Source organism: Eriocheir sinensis, unplaced genomic scaffold, assembly GCF_024679095.1.
Source record: "Eriocheir sinensis breed Jianghai 21 unplaced genomic scaffold, ASM2467909v1 Scaffold214, whole genome shotgun sequence".
In the NCBI taxonomy this organism is placed as follows: Eukaryota; Metazoa; Arthropoda; class Malacostraca; order Decapoda; family Varunidae; genus Eriocheir; species Eriocheir sinensis.
The window spans coordinates 438676-456190 of record NW_026111515.1 but is presented as its reverse complement, the minus strand read 5'-3'; positions in this window follow the sequence as shown (position 1 = coordinate 456190).

Here is a 17515-nt window from a genome sequence, read left to right as displayed (position 1 = left end):
TTGACGCGAATTTACATTATTTAATGTGTATTTTGTATATATATTTTTATACGAATTTACATCATTTCATGTGTATTTTGTATAGTTTTAAACAAATTTATATTATTTAATGTGTATTTTGTATATATATATATTTATACAAATACACATTCTTTCATTGGTATTTTGTTTATTTATTTTGATACTAATTTACATTATTTTATGTGTATTTTGTATACATTTTTTATACGTTTTACTTAATTTTATGTGTATTTTGTATATATATTTTTTATAGAAATGTACCTTATTTCATGTGTATTCGTATATATATTTTGAAACAAATTTACATTGTTTATATGTATTTTGCATATCTATTTTTGTGTATTCTGTATTTATTTTTGTTATACATAGAATAATGTAAAATCGTATGAAAATAGTACACAGAATATCAATAAAATAATTTAAATTTGTATGAAAATAAAGATGCAAAATACCTATAAAATAAAGCATTTTTTTTAAATACATATACAAAAATACACATAGAATAATTAAATATGTGTTAAAATTAATATACAAAATGCACATACAATAAGGTAAGTTTGTATTGAAAAAAACGCAAAATACACATAAAACAGTGTAAATTTGTTTCAAAATATATATACGAATACACATAAAATAACGTTGATTTCTATAGGAATATATATACAAAATACACATGAAATGATGTAAATACGTATAAAAATATATATACAAAATACACATTAAATACTGTAAATTCGCGTCAAAATAAATAAACAAAATATCAATAAAAGAATGTGTATTTGTATGAAAATAGATATACAAAATACACATAAAATAACCTAAATTTGTATGAAACTATATACAAAAATACACAAAAATATTTTAAATTTGTATGAAAATAAATATACAAAATACACATAAAATTAGGTAGATTTGTATTGAAATACATGTACAAAATACACATAAAATAATGTAAATTTGAATGAAAAGACATAGACAAATACACTTAAAATAACGTAAATTTGTATAAAAAAATATATACAAAACACAAATAGAATAATGTAAAATCGTATCAAAATAAATACACAGAATATTAATAAAATAATGTAAATTTGTATGAAAATAAAGAGGCAAAATACCCATAAAATAACGCATTTTTTTTATTTATAAAATATATATACCAAAATACACATAAAAAAATTAAATTTGAATTAAAATAAATATATAAAAAACACATACAATAAGGTAAATTTGTATTGAAATAGATATGCAAAATACATATAAAACAATGTAAATTTGTTTAAAAATATATATACGAATACACATAAAATAACGTAAATTTATATAAAACTATATACAAAAATACACATAAAATGAAGTAAATACGTATAAAATGTATACAAAATACATATAAAATAATGTAAATTCGTATCAAAATAAATATACAAAATACCAATAAAAGAATGTGTATTTGTATAAATTTAAACATACAAAATACACATAAAATAACGTAAATTTATTTAAAACTATATACAAAATACACAGAAGTATTTTAATTTGTATGAAAATAGATATACAAAATAAGGTAAATTCGTTTCAAATTCAATAAACAAAATTCAGCCAAAAGAAAGTATATTTGTAGAAAAAATAAATATAATATATAAAATAACGAAAATTTGTTTGAAAATATATATAAAAAAAAAAAAATCAATTTGTATGAAAATAAATATACAAAATACACATGTATTTTGTATATCTATTTTCACACAAATTTAATTACTTTTGTGTATTTTTGCATATAGTTTTATATAAATTTACGTTATTTTATTTGTATTTTGTATATTTATATTTATACAATACACATTCTTTAACTAGTATTTTGTTTATTTATTTTGATACGAGTTTACATTATTTTATGTGTATTTTGTATACCTTTTTTTATACGTATTTACTTCATTTTATGTGTATTTTGTATATTTATTTAAATAGAAATCTACGTTATTTTATGTGTATTCGTTTATATATTTTGAAAAAAATTTACATGGTTTTATATGTATTTTGCATATCTATTTCAATACAAATTTACCTTATTGTATGTGCATTTTGTATATTTATTTTAATACAAATTCAAATATTCTATGTGTGTCTTGGTATAAATATTTTTATAAAAAATGCGTTATTTTATGGGTATATTGCATCTTAATTTTCATACAAATTTACATTATTTTATTAATATTCTGTGTATTTATTTTGATACGATTTTATATTATTCTATTTGTGTTTTGTATATATTTTTTTTATACATATTTACATTATTTAATGTGTATTTTTTATATATATTTTATACAAATTTACGTTATTTTAAGTGTATTTGTTTATATATTTTCATTCAAATTTACATTATTTTATGTGTATTTTGTAAATGTATTTCAATACAAATTTACCTAATTTTATGTGTATTTTGTATATTTATTTTCATACAAATTAAAATTATTTTTGTGTATTTTTGTATATAGTTTTATACAAATTTAGGTGATTTTATGTGTATATTGTATATCTATTTTCATACAAATACACATTCTTTTATTGATATTTTGTTTATTTATTTTGACGCGATTTTACATTATTTAATGTGTATTTTATATATATATATTTTTATACGTGTTTGCATCATTTGATGTGTATTTTGTATATATATTTCTATAGAAATCTACGTTAATTTATGAGTATTCGTATATAGATTTTGAAATAAATTTACACTGTTTTATGTGTATTTTGCATATTTTTTCAACACAAATTTACCTTATTATATATGCATTTTGTATATTAATTTTAGTACAAATTTAATTATGCTATGCGTATTTTTGAATATGTATTTTTATAAAAATATGCTTTATTTTATGGTTATTTTGCATTTTTATTTTCATACAAATTTACATTATTTTATTTATATTCTGTTTATTTTTTTTTAACAATTTTACATTATTCTATGTGTATTTTGTATATCTATTTTTATACGTATTTACTTAATTTATGTGTATTTTGTATATATATTTTTATAGAAATCTACGTTATTTTATGTGTATTCGTATATATTTTGAAACAAATTTACATTGTTTTATATGTATTTTTGCATATCTCTTTCAATAAAAGTTTACCTTATTGTATGTGCATTTTGTATATTTACTTCAATACAAATTTAAATATTTTATGTGTATTTTGGTATATATATTTTTATATTAGAAATGCGCTATTTGATGGGAATTTTGCATCTTTATTTTCATACAAATTTACATTATTTTATTAATATTCGGTGTATTTATTTTGATACGATTTCACATTATTCTATTTGTTTTTTGTATATATATTTTTTATACATATTTACATTATTTAATGTGTATCTTGCATATATATTTCATACAAATTTATTATCTATTATTTATTTTCATACAAATACACATTCTTTTCATGATATTTTGTTTATTTATTTTGACACGAATTTAATTAGATATGTATTTTGTATATATATTTTTATACGTATTTACATAATTTCATGTGTATTTTGTATATATATTTCTATAGAAATCTACGTTATTTTATGTGTATTCGTATATATATTTTGAAACAAATTTACTTTGTTTTATATGTGTTTTTGAATATCTCTTTCAATACATACTGTATATGCATTTTGTATATATATTTCAGTACAAATTTAAATATTTTGTGTATTTTGGTATATATATTTTTATAAAAAATGCGCTATTTTATGGGAATTTTGCATCTTTCTTTTCATACAAATTTACATTATTTTATTGATATTCTGTGTATTTATATTGATAGGATTTTACATTATTCTATTTCTTTTTAGTAAATATTTTTTTATACATATTTACATTATTTAATGTGTATCTTGTATTTATAGTTTATACAAATTTAGGTTATTTTAAGTGTATTTGTTTATATATTTTCATTCAAATTTACATTATTCTATGTGTATTTTGTATATGTATTTCAATACAAATTTACCTAATTTTATGTGTATTTTGAATATTTCTTTTCATACAAATTTTAAATATTTTTGTGTATTTTTGTATATAGTTTTATACAAATTTAGGTTATTTTATGTACGCATTTACTTTATTTAATGTTTGTTTTCTATATATATTTTTATGCAAATTTACTTTATTTTATGTGCATTTTTGTACATATATTTTTTTAGAAATTTGCGTTAATCTATGTGTATTAGTATATGTTTTCTCATACAAATTTACATTATTTGATTGCTATTTTGTTTATTTATTTTGAAACGAATGAAAATAGATATACAAAATATATATAAAATAAACTAAATTTGTATTGAAACATATATACAAAATACATAAAATAATGTAAATTTGTATCAAAATATTTTAACAGATGCGCATAAAATAACGTAAATTTGTTTTAAAATATACAAAATACACATTAAATAATGTAAATATGTATAAAAAAATATATACAAAACACAAATAGAATAATGTAAAATCGTATTAAAATAAATACACAGAATATTAATAAAACAATGTAAATTTGTATGAAAATAAAGATGCAAAATACCCATTAAATAACGCATTTTTTATAAAAATATATATACCAAAATACACATGAAAAAATTAATTTGTATTAAAATAAATATACAAAATACACATTCAATAAGGTAAATCTGTATTGAAATAGATATGCAAAATACATATAAAACAATGTAAATTTGTTTCAAAATATATATACGAATACACATAAAATAACGTAGATTTGTATAAAAATATATATACAAAATACACATAAAATGAAGTAAATACGTATAAGAAAATGTATACAAAATACACAAAATAATGTAAATTCGTATCAAAATAAATAAACAAAATACCAATAAAAGAATGTGTATTTGTATAAATATAAATATACAAAATACACATCAAATAACGTAAATTTGTATATAACTATACAAAAATACACAGAAGTAATTAAATTCGTATGAAAATAGATATACAAAATACAGATAAGATAAGCTAAATTTGAATTGAAATGTATATACAAAATACAATATTTTATGTGTATATTTGTATTTGTATTTAGGTTATTTTATGTGTATTTTGTATATCTATTTTCATACAAATATACATTCTTTAATTGATATTTTGTTTATTTATTTTGACGCGATTTTACATTATTTAATGTGTATTTCATATATATATTTTTATACATGTTTACATCATTTGATGTGTATTTTGTATATATATTTCTATAGAAATCTACGTTGATTTATGAGTATTCGTATATAGATTTTGAAATAAATTTACACTGTTTTATGTGTATTTTGCATATTTTTTCAAAACAAATTTACCTTATTGTATATGCATTTTGTATATTAATTTTAATACAAATTTAATTATGCTATGTGTATTTTTGTATATGTATTTTTATAAAAATATGCTTTATTTTATGGGTATTTTGCATTTTTATTTTCATACAAATTTACATTATTATATTTATATTCTGTTTATTTTTTTTGAAACAATTTTACATTATTTTATGTGTATTTTGTATATCTATTTTTATACGTATTTACTTCATTTTATGTGTATTTTCTATATATATTTTTATAGAAATCTACGTTATTTTATGTGTATTCGTATATATATTTTTAAACAAATTTACATTGTTTTATATGTATTTTTGCATATCTCTTTCAATACAAGTTAACGTTATTGAATGTGCATTTTGTATATTTATTTCAATACAAATTTAAATATTTTATGTGTATTTTGGTATATATATTTTATAAGAAATGCGCTATTTGATGGGAATTTTGCATCTTTATTTCCATACAAATTTACATTATTTTATTAATATTCGGTGTATTTATTTTGTTACGATTTCACATTATTCTATTTGTTTTTTTTATATATATATTTTTTTACATATTTACATTATTTAATGTGTATCTTGCATATATATTTCATACAAATTTATTATCTATTATTTATTTTCATGCAAATACACATTCTTTTCATGATATTTTGTTCATTTATTTTGACACGAATTTACCTAGATATGTATTTTGTATATATATTTTTATACGTATTTACATAATTTCATGTGTATTTTGTATATATATTTCTAAAGAAATCTACGTTATTTTATGTGTATTAGTATATATATTTTGAAACAAATTAACTTTGTTTTATATGTATTTTTTAATATCTCTTTCAATACATATTTACCTTACTGTATATTCATTTTGTATATTTATTTCAATACAAATTTAAATATTTTCTGTGTATTTTGGTATATATATTTTTATAAAAAATGCGCTATTTTATGGGAATTTTGCATCTTTCTTTTCATACAAATTTACATTATTTTATTGATATTCTGTGTATTTATATTGATAGGATTTTACATTATTCTATTTCTTTTTTGTATATATTTTTTTTATACACATTTACATTATTTAATGTGTATCTTGCATATATATTTTATACAAATTTACGTTATTTCAAGTGTATTTGTTTATATATTTTCATTCAAATTTACATTATTTTATGTGTATTTTGTATATGTATTTCAATACAAATTTACCTAATTTTATGTGTATTTTGTATATTTCTTTTCATACAAATTTTAAAAATTTTTGTGTATTTTTGTATATAGTTTTATACAAATTTAGGTTATTTTATGTACGCATTTACATTATTTAATGTGTGTTTTGTATATATATTTTATGCAAATTTACTTTATTTTATGTGCATTTTGTACATATATTTTTTAGAAATTTATGTTATTTTATATGTGTATTGTATATGTTATCTCATACAAATTTACATTATTTTATTGCTATTTTGTTTATTTATTTTGATACGAATGAAAATAGATATACAAAATATACATAAAATAAACTAAATTTGTATTAAAATATATATACAAAATACATAAAATAATGTAAATTTGTATCAAAATATTTTAACAGATGCGCATAAAATAACGTAAATTTGTTTTAAAATATACAAAATACACATTAAATAATGTAAATATGTATAAAAAAATATATACAAAACACAAATAGAATAATGTAAAATCGTATCAAAATAAATACACTGAATATTAATAAAACAATGTAAATTTGTATGAAAATAAAGATGCAAAATACCCATTAAATAACGCATTTTTTTTTAAATATATATACCAAAATACACATGAAAAAAATAATTTGTATTAAAATAAATATACAAAATACACATACAATAAGGTAAATCTGTATTGAAATAGATATGCAAAATACATATAAAACAATGTAAATTTGTTTCAAAATATATATACGAATTCACATAAAATAACGTAGATTTGTATAAAAATATATACACAAAATACACAAAATGAAGTAAATACGTATAAGAAAATGTATACAAAATACACATAAAATAATGTAAATTCGTATCAAAATAAATAAACAAAATACCAATAAAAGAATGTGTATTTGTATAAATATAAATATACAAAATACACATAAAATAACGTAAATTTGTATAAAACTATATATAAAATACACAGAAGTTATTAAATTCGTATGAAAATAGATATACAAAATACAGATAAAATAAGCTAAATTTGAATTGAAATGTATATAGAAAATACATAAAATAATGTAAATTTGTATCAAAATATTTATAAAAATACATATAATAACGTAAATTTGTTTAAAAATATATAAACAAAATACACATTAAGTAATGTAAATACGTATAAAAAATATGTACAAAATACACATATAATCATGTAATTCGTATCAAACTAAATAAACAAAATATCAATAAAATAATGTAAATTTGTATGAGAAAACATATACAAATACATATAAAATAACGCTAATTTCCATAAAAATATATGTCCAAAAATGAACGTAAAATAAAGTAACTTTGGATAAAAATATATATACAAAACACACATTAAAAAATGTAAATCCGTACATAAAATAACCTAAATTTGTATAAAACTATATACAAAAATGCACAAAAATAATTTAAATTTGTATGAAAAGAAATATACAAAATACACATAAAATTAGGTTAATTTGTATTGAAATACATATACAAAATATATATAAAATAATGTAAATTTGAAAGAAAATATATAAACAAATACACATATAATAACGTAAATTTGTATGAAATATATAATCAAAATACACATTAAATAATGTAAATATGTATAAAAAAATATATACAAAACATAAATAGAATAATGTAAAATCGTGTCAAAATATATACACAGAATATTAATAAAATAATGTAAATTTGTATGAAAATTAAGATGCAAAATACCTAAAAAATAACGCATTTTTTATAAAAATATTGATACCAAAATACACATAAAATATTTGAATTTGTATTAAAATAAATATACAAAATGCACATACAATAAGGTAAATTTGTATTGAAATAGATATGCAAAATACATATAAAATAATGTAAATTTGTTTCAAAATATATATACGAATACACATAAAATAACGTAGATTTCTATAAAAATACATATACAAAATATACATAATATTAAATAAATACGTATAAAAAAATGTATAAAAATACACATAAAATAATGTAAATTCGTATAAATGTAAATAAACAATATACCAATAAAAGAATGTGTATTTGTGTAAATATTAATATACAAAATGCACATAAAATAACGTAAATTTATATAAAACTATATACATAAAATAACGCAAATTTCTATAAAAATATATGTACAAAAATGAACATAAAATAAATTTGCATAAAAATATATATTCAAAACACACTTTAGATAATGTAAATGAGTATAAAATAATGTATACAAAATACCTATGAAATAATCTAAATTCGTATCGAAGTAAATTAAGAAAATATCAATAAAATAATGTAATTTTGGATGAAAATATATATAGAAAACACACATAAAATAACCTAAATACAAATACAAATATGCACATTAAATAATTTAAAATTGAATGAAATAAATATACAAAATAAACATAAAATAAGGTAAATTTGTAATGAAATATATGAAAAAATACACATAAAATAATATAAATTTGTATGAAAATATATATACAAATACACATTAAATAACATGAATTTGTATAAAATTTGTATCAAAATATATACTTATACACATAATAAAATAACGTAATTTTTTTATGAAAATGTATATACAAAATACACATAAAATAATTTGGATAAAATATATATACAAAATGAACATTAAATAATGTAAATATGTATAAAAAAAATATAAAAAATACATATAGAATAGTGTTAAATCGTATCAAAATAAATAAAGAGAATATCAATAAAATAATGTAAATTTGTATGAAAATAAAGATGCAAAATATCCATATAATAACGCATATTTGCATAAAAATATATATACAAAAATACATATAAAATTGTTAAATTTGTATTAAAATAAATATACAAAATGCACGTACAATAAAGTAAATTTGTATTGAAATAGATATGCAAAATACACATCAATAATGTAAATTTGTATCAAAATATATATACGAATACTCATAAAATAGCGTAAATTTCCATGAAAATATACATACAAAATAGATATACAAAATACACATATAACTAGTTAAATTTGTATTTAAATACATGTACAAAAAACATATAAAATAATGTAGATTTGTATGAAATGAAAACAAATACATTTTATATAAAATATATATACAAAATACACATAGAATAATGTAAAATCATATCAAAATAAATACACAGAATATCAATAAAATAATGTAAATTTGTATGAAAATAAAGATGCAAAATACCCCTCAAATAAAGCATATTTTTATAAAAATACATATACAAAAATACACATAGATTAATCAAATTTGTATTAAAATTAATATACAAAATGCACATACAATAAGGTAAATTTGTATTGAAAAAATATGCAAAATACACATAAAATAATGTAAATTTGTTTCAAAATATATATACGAATACACATAAAATAACGCAGATTTCTATAGAAATATATATACAAAATACACTTGAAATAATGTAAATACGTATAAAAATATATATACAAAATACACATTAAATAATGTTAATTTGTGTCAAAATAAATAAACAAAATATCATGAAAAGAATGTGTATTTGTATGAAAATAGATATACAAAATACACATAAAATAACCTAAATTTGTATAAAACTATATACAAAAATACACAAAAATAATTTAAACTTGTATGAAAATAAATATACAAAAAACATATAAAAATAGGTAAATTTGTATTGAAATACATATACAAAATACACATAAAATAATGTAAATTTGAATGAAAATATATAAACATATAGACTTAAAATAACGTAAATTTGTATCAAATATATATACAAAAAAAAACATTAAATAATGTAAAAATGAATACAAAAATATATACAAAACACAAATAAAATAATGTAAAATCGTATCAAAATAAATACAGAAAATATTAATAAAATAATGTAAATATGTATGAAAATTAAGATGCAAAATACCCATAAAATAATGCATTTTTTATAAAAATATAAATACAAAAAAAAAAAAATATTTGATTTTGTATTAAAATAAATAGATATACAAAATACACATAAAATAAGCTAAATTTGAATTGAAATATATATACAAAATACATAAAATAATGTAAATTTGTATCAAAATACCTATACAAATACACATATAATAACGTAAATTTGTATAAAAATATATAAACAAAATACACATTAAATAATGTAAATACGTATAAAAAAAATGTAAAAAATACACAAATAATCATGTAATTCGTATCAAAATAAATAGACAAAATACCAATAAAATAATGTAAATTTCTATTAGAAAACATATACAAAATACACATAAATAACGCAAATATCAATAAAAATATATAATATAATATATTTTTATACATATTTAAAATATTTAATGTATATTTTGTATATATATATTTTATCCAAATTTACGTGATTTTATATGTATTTGTTTATATATTTTCATACAAATTTCATTATTTTATTTGAGTTTTGTATATGTATTTCAATACAAATTTGCCTAACTTTATGTGTATTTTGCATATCTATTTTCAAACAAATTTAAATTATTTTTGTGTATATTTGTATATATTTTTATACAAATTTTAGTTATTTTATTTGTTTTTTGTATATATATTTTCCTACAAATATACATTCGTTTATTGGAATTTTGTGTATTTAGTTTTTTACGAATTTACATTATTTTATGTGTATTTTGTATATATATTTTTCTACGTATTTAAACTATTTTATGTGTATTTTATATATACATTTTCATAAAAATTTACGTTATTTTATTGTGTGTATTCGTATATATTTTGAAACATTTTATACAAATTCATGTTATTTTATGAGTATTTGTATATATATTTTCATACAAATTTATATTATTTTATGTTTATTCTTACATATACTTTATTACAAATTTACCTTATTTTATGTTTATTTTGTATATTTATTTCATTCAATTTTAAATTATTTAATGTGCATATTTGTATTTGTATTTAGGTTATTTTATGTGTGTTTTCTATATATATTTTCATCCAAAATTACATTATTTTATTGTTATTTTCTTAAATTAACTCGATACGAATTTAGATTATTTCATAGGTATTTTGTATACATATTTTTATACTCATTTACATTATCTAATGTGTGTTTTGTATATATTTTTTTATGCAAACTAATTTTATGTGCAATTTTGTACATATATTTTTATAGAAACTTAAAACGTTATTTTATGTGTATTTTGTATATGTTTTCTCATACAAATTTACATTATTTAATTAGTTTTTTGTTTATTTATTTTGATACGAATGACTTGATTATTGGAGTATTTTGTTAATATTTTTTTTATACGTATTTACATTACTTAATGTGTATTTTGTTTATATATTTTTTTTACAAATTTACGTTATTATATGTGTATTTGTTAAAAATATTTTGAAACGAATTTACTTTATTTTATGTATTTTGTATATATATTTCAATTCAAATTTAGCTTATTTTGTGTGTATTTTGTATATCTATTTTCATACAAATTTAATTACTTCTGTGTATTTTTGTATATAGTTTTATACAAATTTACGTTATTTTATGTGCATTTTGTATATTTATATTTACACAAATACACATTCTCTTATTGGTATTTTGTTTATTTATATTTATACGAATTTACATTATTTTATGCGTATTTTGTATACATTTTTATTCGTATTTACTTAATTTTATTTGTATTTTGTATATATATATTTAAAGAAAACTACGTTATTTTATGTGTATTCGTATATATATTTTGAAACAAATTTACATTGTTTTATGTTTTTTGCATATCTATTTCAATACAAATTTACCTTATTGTATGTGCATTTTGTATATTTATTTTAATACAAATTCAAATATTTTATGTGTATTTTGGTATATATAATTTTATAAAAAATGCGTTATTTTATAGGTATTTTGCATCTTAGTTTTCATACAAATGTACATTATTTTATTAATATTCTGTGTATATATTTTGATACGATTTTATATTATACTATTTGTGTTTTGTATATATTTTTTTATACATATTTTCATTATTTAATGTGTATTTTTTATATATATTTTATACAAATTAAGTGTATTTGTTTATATAATTTCATTCAAATTTACATTATTTTAAGTGTATTTTGTATATGTATTTCAATACAAATTTATCTAATTTTATGTGTATTTTGTATATTTATTTTCATAAAAATTTAAATTATTTTTGTGTTTTTTTGTATATACATATAGAGTAAATTTCTATGAAAATATATATTCAAAATACATATAAAATTATGTAAATAAGTATAAAAATATATATATCAAATACACCTAAAAAAATGAAAATTCGTATCAAAATAAATCAACAAAATTCCGATAAAAGAACGTATATTTGTAGGAAAATAAATATACAAAATACACATAAAATTACGAAAATTTGAATAAAATTATATACAAAAAAACAAAAAAATAAATTCCAATTTGTATGAAAATAGATATACAAAATACACATATAATTAGTTAAATTTGTATTTAAATACATGTACAAAATACACATAAAATAATGTAAATTTGTATGAAATGAAAACAAATTCACATAAAATAACGTACATTTGTATAAAATAGATATACAAAATATACATAGAATAATGTTAAATCGTATCAAAATAAATACACAGAATATCAATAAAATAATGTAATTTTGTATGAAAATAAAGATGCAAAATACCCATAAAATAAAGCCTATTTTTTTAAAAAATACATATACAAGAATACACATAGAATAATTGAATTTGTTTTAAAATTAATATGCAAAATGCACGTACAATAAGGGAAATTTGTATTGAAAAAATATACAAAATGCACATAAAACAATGTATATTTGTTTCAAAATATATATACGAATACACATAAAATAACGTATATTTCTATAGAAATATATATACAAAATACACATGAAATGACGTAAATACGTATAAAAATATATATACAGAATACACATTAAATAATGTAAACTCGCATCAAAATAAATAAACAAAATATCAATAAAAGAATGTGTATTTGTATGAAAATAGATATACAAAATACACATAAAATATTGTAAATTTGTATAAAACTCTATTAAAAAATACACAAAAATAATTTAAATTTGTATAAAAATATATATACAAAATACACATAAAACTAGTTAAATTTCTATTGAAATACATATACAAAATACACATAAAATAATGTAAATTTGAATGAAAATATATAAACAAATACACTTAAAATAACGTAAATTTGTATGAAATATATATAGAAAATACACATTAAATAATGTAAATATGTATAAAAAAATATATACAAAACACAAATAGAATAATGTAAAATAGTATCAAAATAAATACACAGAATATTAATAGAATAATGTAAATTTGTATGAAAATAAAGATGCAAAATACCCATAAAACAACGCATTTTTTATGAAAATATATGTACCAAAATACACATAAAATATTTAAATTTGTATTACAATAAATATACAAAATGCACATACAATAAGGTAAATTTGTATTGAAATAGATATGCAAAATACACATAAAACAATGTAAATTTGTTTCAAAATATATATACGAATACACATAAAATAACTTAGATTTCTATAAAAATATATATACAAAATACACATAAAATGACGTAAATACGTATAAGAAAATGGATACAAAATACACATAAAATAACGTAAACTCGTATCAAAATAAATAAACTAAATACCAATAAAAGAATGTTTACTTGTATAAATATAAATATACAAAATTCACATAAAATAACGTAAAATTGTATAAAACTATATACAAAAATAAACAAAAATAATTAAATTTGTATGAAAATAGATATACAAAAGATACAGAAAATAAGATAAATTTGAATTGAAATAAATATAGAAAATACATAAAATAATGTAAATTTGTATCAAAATATATATTCAAATACACATATATTAAAATTAATATACAAAATGCGTATATAATAAGGTAGATTTGTATTGAAAAAATATGCAACATACACGTTTACTCATACAAATTTATATTATTTTATTGGTATTATGTTTATTTATTTTGATACGAGTTACATGATTATATGTGTATTTTGTACATATTTCTTTATACGTATTTACATTATTTAATGTGTATTTTGTTTATATATTTTCATACAAATTTACGGTATTATATGTGTATTTGTATAAATATTTTGATACAAATTTACTTTATTTCATGTATTTTGTATATATATATTTCAATTCAAATTTAGCTTATTTTGTGTGTATTTTCATACAAATTTAATTACTTCTGTGTATTTTTGTATATAGTTTTATATAAATTTACGTTATTATATATATACAAAATACACATAAAATGAAGTAAATACGTATAAAAAAATGTATACAAAAAACACATAAAATAATGTAAATTCGTATCAAAATAAATAAACAAAATACCAATAAAAGAATGTGTATTTGTATAAATATAAATATACAAAATACACATAAAATAACGTAAATTTATATAAAACTATATACAAAAATACACAGAAGTAATTAAATTTGTATGAAAATATATACAAAATACACACAAAATAAGCTAAATTTGAATTGAAATATATATACAAAATACATGAAATAAAGTAAATTTGTATCAAAATATTTATACAAATACACATATAATAACGTAAATTTGTATGAAAATATATAAACAAAATACACATTAAATAATGTAAATACGTATAAAGAAATATGTACAAAATACACATATAATCATGTAATTCGTATCAAAATAAATAAACAAAATACCAATAAAATAATATAAATTTGTATGTGTAAACGTGTATGTTGCATATTTTTTCAATACAAATTTACCTTATTGTATGTGCATATTGTATATTTATTTCAATGCAAATTTAAATATTTTTTGTGTATTTTGGTATATATATTTCTATAAGAAATGCGCTATTTTATGGGAATTTTGCATCTTTATTTTCATACAAATCTACATATTTTAATAATATTCTGTCATTTATTTTGATACGAATTTACAATATTCTATTTGTTTTGTATATACTTTTTATACATATTTACATTATCTAATGAGTATCTTGCAAATATATTTGATACAAATTTATTATCTATTATCTATTTTTATACAAATACACATTCTTTACATGATATTTTGTTTATTTATTTTGACACGAATTTACATTATTTGATATGTATTTTGTATATATATTTTTATACGTATTTACATAATTTCATATGTATTTTGTATATGTATTTCTATAGAAATCTACTTTATTTTATGTGTATTCGTATATATATTTTGAAACAAATTTACATTGTTTTATATGTATTTTTGAATATCTCTTTTAATACAAATTTACCTTACTGTATATGCATTTTGTATATTTATTTCTATACAAATTTAAATATTTTATGTGTATTTTGGTATATATATTTTTATAAAAAATGCGATAATTTTTGGGAATTTTGCATCTTTATTTTCATACAAATTTACATTATTTTATTGATATTCTGTGTATTTATTTTGATACGATTTTACATTATTGTATTTGTTTTTGTATATATTTTTTATACACATTTACATTATTTAATGTGTATCTTGCATATATTTTATAGAAATTTACGTTATTTTAAGTGTATTTGTTTTATATTTTCATTCAAATCTACATTTATTTTAATTGAATTACATTATTTTATGTGTATTTTGTATACATTTTTTATACGTATTTACTTAATTTTATGTGTATTTTGTATATATATTTTTATAGAAATCTACGTTTTTTTATTTGTATTCGTATATATATTTTGAAACAAATTTACATTGTTTTATACGTATTTTTGCATATCTCTCAATACAAATTTACCTTATTGTATGTGCATTTTGTATATTTATTTCAATGCAAATTTAAATATTTTATGTGTATTTTGGTATATATATTTTTATAAGAAATGCGCTATTTTATGGGAATTTTGCATCTTTATTTTCATACAAATTTACATTATTTTATTAATATTCGGTGTATTTATTTTGATACGATGTTACATTATTGTATTTGTTTTTTGTATATACTTTTTTATACATATTTACATTATTTAATGTGTATCTTGCATATATATTTGATACAAATTTACTATCTATTATCTCTTTTCATACAAATGCACATTCTTTTCATGATATTTTGTTTATTTATTTTGACACGAATTTACATTATTTGATATGTATTTTGTATATATATTTTTATACGTATTTACATAATTTCATATGTATTTTGTATATATATTTCTATAGAAATCTACTTTATTTTATGTGTATTCGTATATATATTTTGAAACAAATTTACATTGTTTTATATGTATTTTTGAATATCTCTTTCAATACAAATTTACCTTACTGTATATGCATTTTGTATATTTATTTCAATACAAATTTAAATATTTGATGTGTATTTTGGTAAATATATTTTTATAAAAAATGCGATAATTTTTGGGAATTTTGCATCTTTATTTTCATACAAATTTAAATTATTTTATTGATATTCTGTGTATTTATTTTGATACGTTTTTACATTATTCTATTTGTTTTTTGTATATATATTTTTTATACACATTTACATTATTTAATGTGTATCTTGCATATATATTTTATACAAATTTACGTTATTTTAAGTGTATTTGTTTATATATTTTCATTCAAATTTACATTATTTGATGTGTATTTTGTATATGTATTTCAATACAAATTTACCTAATTTTATGTGTATTTTGTATATCTCTTTTCAAACAAATTTAAATTATTTTTGTGTATTTTTGTATATAGTTTTATACAAATTTAGGT